The following is an 8,924-nucleotide window of genomic DNA, read 5'->3' as shown; positions in this document are numbered from 1 at the left end:
CAAGCGTATACTAAACACTAAAAGCAGAAACAGTGGAGAACGTAGAATCGTGGCTCGTGTCAGCTGCCACGACCTACATATCTTATGGGAGCGCAATGTAACTGCACAGTGAAAAACGCTACTACCTTCTCTCTTTGACGTGAGATGACGTGAGAATTCACGATATTTGGATTTTTGCCGTGGAAACGTGTCAGCTGATTGCTCTCTCACAACGCAGGGATGCCAATATCGATATACTATAGTAATTATCACCTTTTATAATTCAATCTGTTCAATATGTTTCAATATGTTTGAAATTTTCATAAAATAACTCAAATTATAAGTATGTAAACTATTTTTAATAGTTTGTTTTCAGTTTTGATATTTTATATTGTGAAAAATTGTAATTGAGAACAAAGATGTGCTCAAAACTATATATGCGTATTGGGCAATGGCAACATTGTTCAAATGTAAACAAACAAAGATGGCTGATTTCTGCGTTCTTACCACGTTTTTCACTGTGCACACATTTTGCCGATGAGGAAGGAAAAGAAAGGAAGGCAGTAGCGTTTTTGAATGTTTCTGCTATAATGATTATTTTGATGCGGCATTTCTCAGAGATGTCACTGACAGTGATACCAACCAAAAAAAAAGATATTTCGACGAATGTGTTTTTCGCGCGAAATTTAAATCACAGTCTTTTTTTAAACAGTAGTTCATATTTATGATTAGTAATAATATAAGATATTTCTTATATAAAATACTCTTGATTATAAGAATACATACAGTCCGTTCTTGTAATCGTGATTATTACATATAAGAGATATCTTATATTATTTAGTATTCTTAATATCATATGTTTATTTTTAAACAAATGAAAACAAAAAATTAACGCATTCCGCAAATTAGCACTTTTCGCTATAAAATTTGACATTTTCAACACAATGAAAAATATGATGTTGTTTGTTCAAGGACAGTAATGCTATTGAATATGTTTGACAGATGTCATGCCAACCAAACAGAAAAAACATTAAGGCTCGTTCCCAACAAATATTCCCTACCACTACTTTCGTATCTTAACGCTTACTACATACCAGTACACCTAACTAATTGTATATTATTGAAAGTTGACTAATTAATAATAACTATCTATAAACCACATATAAGGAGGATGGATTTACATATGGCTCAAGCAGCTCACTAAATCCCTCCCTAGACCAAGTATTCTCCGGGTAGCCTAAGAACATCCTTTTGAAGACGAGCTAAAGTGAGAAGACGAAACATCCCTACTCAGGGTTTTGCGCCCCCCAAAGAAAACCAATAAACAGCGCATTAAGCATAACGCATTAAGGATAACGCATTAAGGATAACGATTTAAGGGCATGCAACTGGAATGTCTGGTCCCTTAATTGGAAAGGTGCCGCTGCCCAGCTGGTTCACAACAAATGACTGGCATCAAAACGGTCCAAAAAATGCGATGAACGGGACAAGGACTAAAATGAGTTGGTCCTTGTGGCATTTACTACAGTCGCCATATAAAGAAGCGCAAATTCAGTATGGGATTCATGGTGGGAGAGAGACGCCGTCGCCGATTACTCACATTCACTCCGGTGGAAAAACGTCTAGCCACAATCCGCAACAAACCTAGGTTCGTCAACATATCGCTTCTTTGCGTCCTCGCCCCGACGGAAGAGAAGGACGATGTGTTCAAAGATGTGTCAAAATTTTGCTTGGCGATTTTAACGCCAGCGTGAGCAAAGAAGGTATCGTTGGCGCAACAGTCGGAAAATTCAGCCTCCACGAGGAAACAATGGGTTGAGGCTGATCGACTTCGCCGGGCCCCGAAATATGGTTATCTATAGTACTAGATTCCAGCATAAAAAAATCACCAAGCTACCTAGTCGTCTCCGGATCGAAAAGTCACCAACCTGATCGAACATGTTGTCTCCAGTGTTCTAGAGGTGCGTACGCTCCGAGGTCCTAACATCGACTCGGACCACTGTCTTGTTGCAGCCAAGATTCGCACCCGCCTCTGTGCAGCAAAAAACGCACGTCAACAAATACAAGGAAGGTTCGACTTCGAGAAGCTGCAATCAAAACAGACAGCCGAATGATTTTCTACTCGACTTGCACTCCTGCTCTCCGAGAGCATTCGTCAACAACTCGGTATAAGGGAACTATGGGACGGCATTTCAAGCCCCTTACGTACAGCTGCAACCGAAACGATTGGTTTTCGAAAAATGCAAAATAACAGCTGGTACGATGAGGAGAGCCATGTCGCAGAGGAGAGAAAGCAGACTGCCTACCTCGATGACGATGGGGCAGAGGTTCCATTGTCCGACCATGAAGAAGCTCAAATAGCAATTACCATCTGAAGAACAACAAAGCGGCAGGGCCCGATGGATTGCCGACCGAGCTATTCGACACGGCGGCGAAGAAATATAGAATATGATCGGACGAAAACATGCCCAACGATTGGAATTTAAGTGTGCTCTGCCCAATCCACAAAGCAGGAGACCTCACAAACTGCACCAACTACCGTTGAATAAGCCTCCTCAACATCGCGTATAAGGTTCTATCGAGCGCATTGTGTAAGAGATTAAAGCCCACCGTCAATAAACCTATTGGACCTTATCAGTGTGCCTTTAGGCCTGGCAAATGAACAACTGACCAGATATTCACCATGCGCCAAAATTAGGATAAGACCTGTGAAAAGAGAATCGACACGCACAATCTCTTCGTCGATTTCAACGCTGATTTTGACAGCACGAAAAGGAGCTGCCATTATGCGGCTCCGTCTGAATTTGGTATACCCGCGAAACTAATACGGCTGTGTAAACTGACGTTAAGCAAAATAAAAAGCTCTTTCAGAATCGTGAAGGACCTCTACGAGCCATTCGATTCCAAAAAAGGTTTTAGACAAGGCGACTCCCTATCGTGCGACTTTTTCAATATACTGCTTAATCGAGCAGGTACAATCTTCTATAAGAATACACAGCTGCTGGCGTACGCCGATGATATTGATATCAATGGCCTCAACATCGGCGCAGTAAATTCTGCTTTCTCCAGAATGTCGCACTTTCGACTTGGCTCTCATGTCACTGTTGGCAGTTATAACTTTGAAGTCGAAGATAATTTCTTCTATCTGGGAACCAGTATCAACACCAACAACAATGTCAGCCTCGAAATTCAAAGCAGAATAACTCTTGCCAACAGGTTGTATTTCGGACAGAGTAGGCAATAGTAGAGAAGTAAAGTCCTCTCTCGACGAACAAAAACCAAACTCTATAAATCACTCATTATTCCCGTCCTGCTGTATGGTGCAGAGGCATAACCGATGGCAACACCTGATGTATCGACGTTACGAGTTTTTGAGAGAAAGGTTTTATGGTCCCCTTCGCATTTGATGGAACGATGAGCTGTTTGAGATATACAACGACATTGACATAGTTCAGCGAATTAAGAGACAGCGGATACGCTGAGCGTATGAGCGGAAACTCTCCAGCTCTGAAAGTATTCGACGCAGTACCAATCGGGGAAAGAAGAGAAAGAGCAAGACCTCCACTCCGTTGGAAAGACCAGGTGGAGAAGGGCCTGGCTTCGCTTGGAACCTCCAATTCAGTGCTTTATTACTAGCCTACGAGTATTACATAATGCGTTGAAAGCAATAAAAATTCGGCACCATTATTTTATAGATAAATGATCCGCTGCCTTCAGTGGGCTCGGAGGAGAAGGGAGAGAAGACGAAAATGAAGATGACTCTGTACTCTCGGATGCGGTGGGCACGTTGAGCGGATCGTTAATTGATGGACCAGTATTCAGTCTCGTGCGCTTATTCGTAGAGGTTCGTCTTGCATTTCTTGAGAAGAGTTTGGAGGATGAAGATCCTTAAAATTAATTTCCAGCACGTAAAAGCGACCTCCGCCGATCCCTTGCTTCATCTAGTCAGGGACGAAGGTAGCGTTGTCCTTATCCAAGAGCCGAGGCTAAGTTGAAATGGCATCTCTGGATTAAGGACAAAAATTCACAAGCTAACGGCGGCCAGTAAAACTTGTTTATTGGCTGGAAAAGAAATTAATTTTTTTTTACCTATTTCATCAAAGAGGACGACGTTACTGTTAGGATGGCAGACAAAGCCGAAGCTTGTATCTTCTTACATGCCCCATGACGACGAGGTAAAGCCACCTCTTAATCCGTTGAAAACAGCTCTGGCAGAGGCCAAGCGGAGCCACGACGACGTAATAATCAGCACGGATGCCAAGTCTACGCACACTTCCTGTGGGAGTTTGGAGACAAATGCAAGAGGTTAGTCCCTTTCTGATTTTGTATGTAGTGAAAACATATATAATGGTAATAGGGGAAACTTCGCCACTTTTGTGACAGTTTGCAGGACGGAGGTCCTGATTCACTTGCTCTTGGAGTGCACATTAGAAACAGAATACATAGAGGTCCCAGCATGCTTACAATAAAGACAGGTCGTGCCACACTGACGGTGATTAAGGTCTCGGAAAAATTTGAGACGGAATCGAACTTCAAGCATCTCATATATAGTCTTCTTTACGACAGATAGGTCGTAACGGAGTGGGGTCCCGGTGGTGCTGATGAGATGTCCCGAAAGGCCCCACTCCTTTTGCTCCCTTAGCCAGCATAACTCAAAATCATCGGCGTACGCCAGCAGCTGTACACTCTTATAGAAGATTGTACCTCTCTATTTAGTTCTGCAGCTCGAACTATTTTCTCCAGAAGCAGATTGATGAAGTCACACGATAAGGAGTCGCCTTGTCTGAAACCTCGTTTGGTATCGAACGAGTCGAAGAGTTCTTTCCCTATCCAGATGGAGCTTTTGATGTTGCTCAAGGTCAGTTTACACAGCTGTATTACTTTTGCGGGGATACAAATTCAGACGTAGCGGTATAAAGGCAGCTCCTTCTCGCCCTGTCAAAATCGGCCCTCAAATCGACGAGAAGGTGGTGTGTGTCAATTCTCTTTTTACGGGTCTTTTCCAAGATTTGGTGCAGTGATAAGCTCGATAAAACCTTATATGCGATGTTGAGGAGCTGGTAGTTGGCGCAGAATATGGAGTTTCCCTTTTTGGGGATTGGGCAGAGCACACTTAAATTCCAAGCGTTGGGCATGCTTTTGTCCGAATATATTCTACAAAGAAGTTGATGCATGCTCCTTATCAGTTCCTCGCCGCCGCGTTTGAATAGCTCGACCGGAAATCCATCGGTCCCTGCCGCTTTGTTGTTCTTCAGACAGGTAATTGCATTTCGAACTTCTTCATGGATACCCACAATAACCTTTAATGCAATTTTAAACATAGCATCCGTAGACATTCCCGGTTTAGAGAAATTCTATCCTTCATCAACTGCATTCCTGAAAACTTGAATCACTGCGTCTCAGAAGCCACTCATGGTGCTCTTCTCTGCTCAAACGCGACGAGGGATATGTGAATGAGTAGAAGTCGTTGGAGAAGAGGCGTTGTGAACTTGTTCAACAGTTAACTGAACAGTTGACCCTTTTTTAAATGCCACACATTGTCCAACTATAACACTCTCATGAAGTAATATTAATTTTGATGAATTCAACTGCACGAGTACATACATATGTACATATTCAGTCCGGCAAAGACAAGCTGAATCGCTTTGTCATACTGTAAGCGCACTAACACAATGCCGTTTTATGAGAGTCGTCTAGTTGTGGTCGTGCCCATCCCTATTCATGATCTTTGGCGGCACATTCTCTTTTGGTGTCGCACATTCTTCAACATCACGTCCTTATAATAAATATTTAAATAAACAAATATGTACCAATCAGGTCAACAACCTCTTTTGCCATTTTTCTACTAGAGACATTATTCCATCAAGGTAACACTTTCATCAGTGTAAATCGAAATTTCCCGAACAGAATCTAGCGAATTTTCTGCGTCGAAGTAGCGCTGCCTGGACGATTTTTAAGCATTGAAGGCCTCACGGAAGGCATTCTCCGGAATAGCCTTGAGAGCTGCGAAAGTGTTGCCAGCCTTGGTTAGGTAGCTGTTCAGAAGAAAGGCGGTGTTAGCCGGGGCGTTGTCGTGGTGCAACTTCCACTCGCCTGTGATGTCTTGTCGGACCTGGTTGACCCTTCGTTTGAGTCTCTTGAGGACTTCCAGGTAAAACTTGGCGTTGACGGTTTGTCCATGAGGAACAAATTCATGAAGCCTTGATATCAAAAAAGGCCTGGTGCCACCGAAACACACCAATTCTTCTTAAAGCTACATCTGGGTAAGCCTGTTTGATCATATCAAACGTCTCGGTCGCAGATTTACCAAGTTGCATACAGAATTTAATGGCGTACCTCTGCTCTAACGAACGCAGCATTTTTCACATACAGAAACACGTCTCGCAAAAATGTTTGTCCTGACTCTCTAGGTGCTCGGAGACAACTGACCAGCCGCTCGTTTGTTAGCTAGGAAAACCACTGACTGGGTTATTCAGCATTTCACGTGTCTAAAACAAAGTGAACAATTTGGGAATAATAAAAAAATTCGTAAGCTAATCGTTTGTTTGTATTCTCTTTGCCCTGATAACTGCATTGTGTTTCATTGATTCCACTAAGTTGGGCAATATTTCCGGGGAAATTGGACCACTAACTCTTAAAATGTCCTTCTTTTTCTTATTAGTCGGTCTAAATAAGAACAAAGATGTTCAATGGCGTTGAATGGGTGATTGTGGGGTTATCTAGCTGTTTAGGTGTGCGGTAAAGTAATCATGCCTTTACTATTCTTGCCGTATGCTGAGAATCGTTATCCTGTTCCATCCAAAATTGATCTGAGCTCGATTTCACAACGCTCGAAAAGAAATTTTTTCCAAAATGTTTACATAATCAGATTTCGTGCACCGCCAATTTATTACCAACCCCTACAATTCTTTGTGGAGAATGTAATATTTTTCTTTTAAAATCCCTGATTTATGTATGTATGTATGTATAACAAACTTCAATCGAAGATTTACCGTACGTACCCGGTTATACAGACCATTAACATTCAATGCTCGAATGCTGATTGTGCTGGCACTGACAATCGGATCTACTTATCTTTGTATTAGACTTCTTTTTACATATGTAAAGAGTTTCGTCATATAATGGATTACACTTTTTATACGATAATTTCCTAACGCAAATAATATTATTTCCGCACAAGAATACTAAATAATATTAGAATGAAGCAGTTACAAAGAAAAAACTGTTAATAAATATGTTTGTGTAAAATTAGTATATGAGGCCTACTACCGTAATTTTACAGTTTGTTTTGACGCGTAAAATACTAAGTATACTTCGTTTTGTATGGGTTGCTTTGAAATTTTAGAATTTTTTACTGCTGTTAATTTTTAGAACGAACAATATTTAATTATTTATAAATGATAATAGACTTAAAAAAATTATTATTTTTCATACTGAAATAGAGCGTGAAATATTTGAGAAGCAGGTGCAAAGGGCGACAGATGTCACATAAGTAAGTTAGATTATTCGTGATGTTTCACCAAGTTTTCTGCTACTGCTGGCGGTATTTTATTCCACTCATCGTCAGGGATATTTTTATTTTATGTTCTTTGCGATATTTTGGTATCAAAGTTTTCAAATCGGCAGAAAACACTTTTCAAATTTCCAAATATAATGTAAATATTCATTCGAAACCGCGAGCGGTAGTACCGTGGAAAGAATTTAAAACTACTTCGGACTAAGTAGGCAATTGAGAAGTAAAGTCCTCTCTCGACGAACAAAAACAAAACCCTATAAGCCACTCATTATTACCGTTCTGCTATATGGTGCAAAGGTATGGAGAGTTTTCGAGAGAAAAGTTCTGCGAAAGATTTATGGCCCTTTGCGCGTTGGCCACGGCGAATATCCCATTCGATGGAACGATGAGCTGTATGAGATATAAGACGACATTGACATAGTTCAGCGAATTAAAAGACAGCGGCTACGCTGGCTAGGTCATGTTGTCCGGATGGACGAAGACACTCCAGCTCTGAAAATATTCGACGCAGTACCCGCCCGGGGAAGCAGAGGAAAAGGAAGGCCTGCACTCCGTTGGGAAGTCCAGGTGGAGAAGGACTTGGCTTCACCTGAAATCTCCAATTGGCGCCACCTTGCGAAAAGAATAAATGACTGGCGCGCTATTGTTAACTCGGCTATAACTGCGTAAGCGATTTCAACGCCAGTAAAGAAGAAGAAGATATTTGATTTGCATCATTATTGTTTTCATTCCACTTTATCAAGGTATTGATGCATTCAAATGCTTCCAAAAACGATTGTACCTCCCATAGTCGTCTGAATTCATCCAAGACTTTTGCGGTTTAGGATCTTCCAATGGGTTTTTAAACCCGTGGAACCGACGGGGATGCGGATTTACCAATTATCAATAATTTCGACTTATGCGAACCATCTGCGCTCGCAAACAACATAAATGTGATTCTATCCTTAGCTATTTTTCGGCCAGGTGCCGTCTTAATCGGATTTGCAATGATTTTTTCCGCTTTGTTGACATTTTTTAATACCCTAACTATAAACAACTCATAAGTTCAAACGCCCTTGACAAACAATGTATGTACATACATATGTACGTATGTATTACCTCGCGACCTCGACAATAATTTTTAACATAGAAATTCGGCGAATACATAGCATTGTTTTTCTTGCCAAACAAACGGTTGGGTTTGAAAAAAATTGATAAGTTAACCAAAAGTTAACTTTTTGGAGCGGTACGTGGACGCTCAAAATCGGTCAAGTTAGCTGAAGGTTTAGCTTACTCGCGAGTTAACTTTTGCGCAATTCTACTGTATTTTTTTATATTTAATTTTGTTAACATTAATACGTACATACATTTATTGTTCTCGCACACTTCTCTATTCTCCAAATAAATATGTATGTACATGCATATGTACATATGTATGTATGTATATCAT

Source organism: Bactrocera tryoni, unplaced genomic scaffold (genome assembly GCF_016617805.1).
Source record: "Bactrocera tryoni isolate S06 unplaced genomic scaffold, CSIRO_BtryS06_freeze2 scaffold_25, whole genome shotgun sequence".
NCBI classification, from domain to species: domain Eukaryota; kingdom Metazoa; phylum Arthropoda; class Insecta; order Diptera; family Tephritidae; genus Bactrocera; species Bactrocera tryoni.
Note: the sequence above shows the minus strand (reverse complement) of the source record.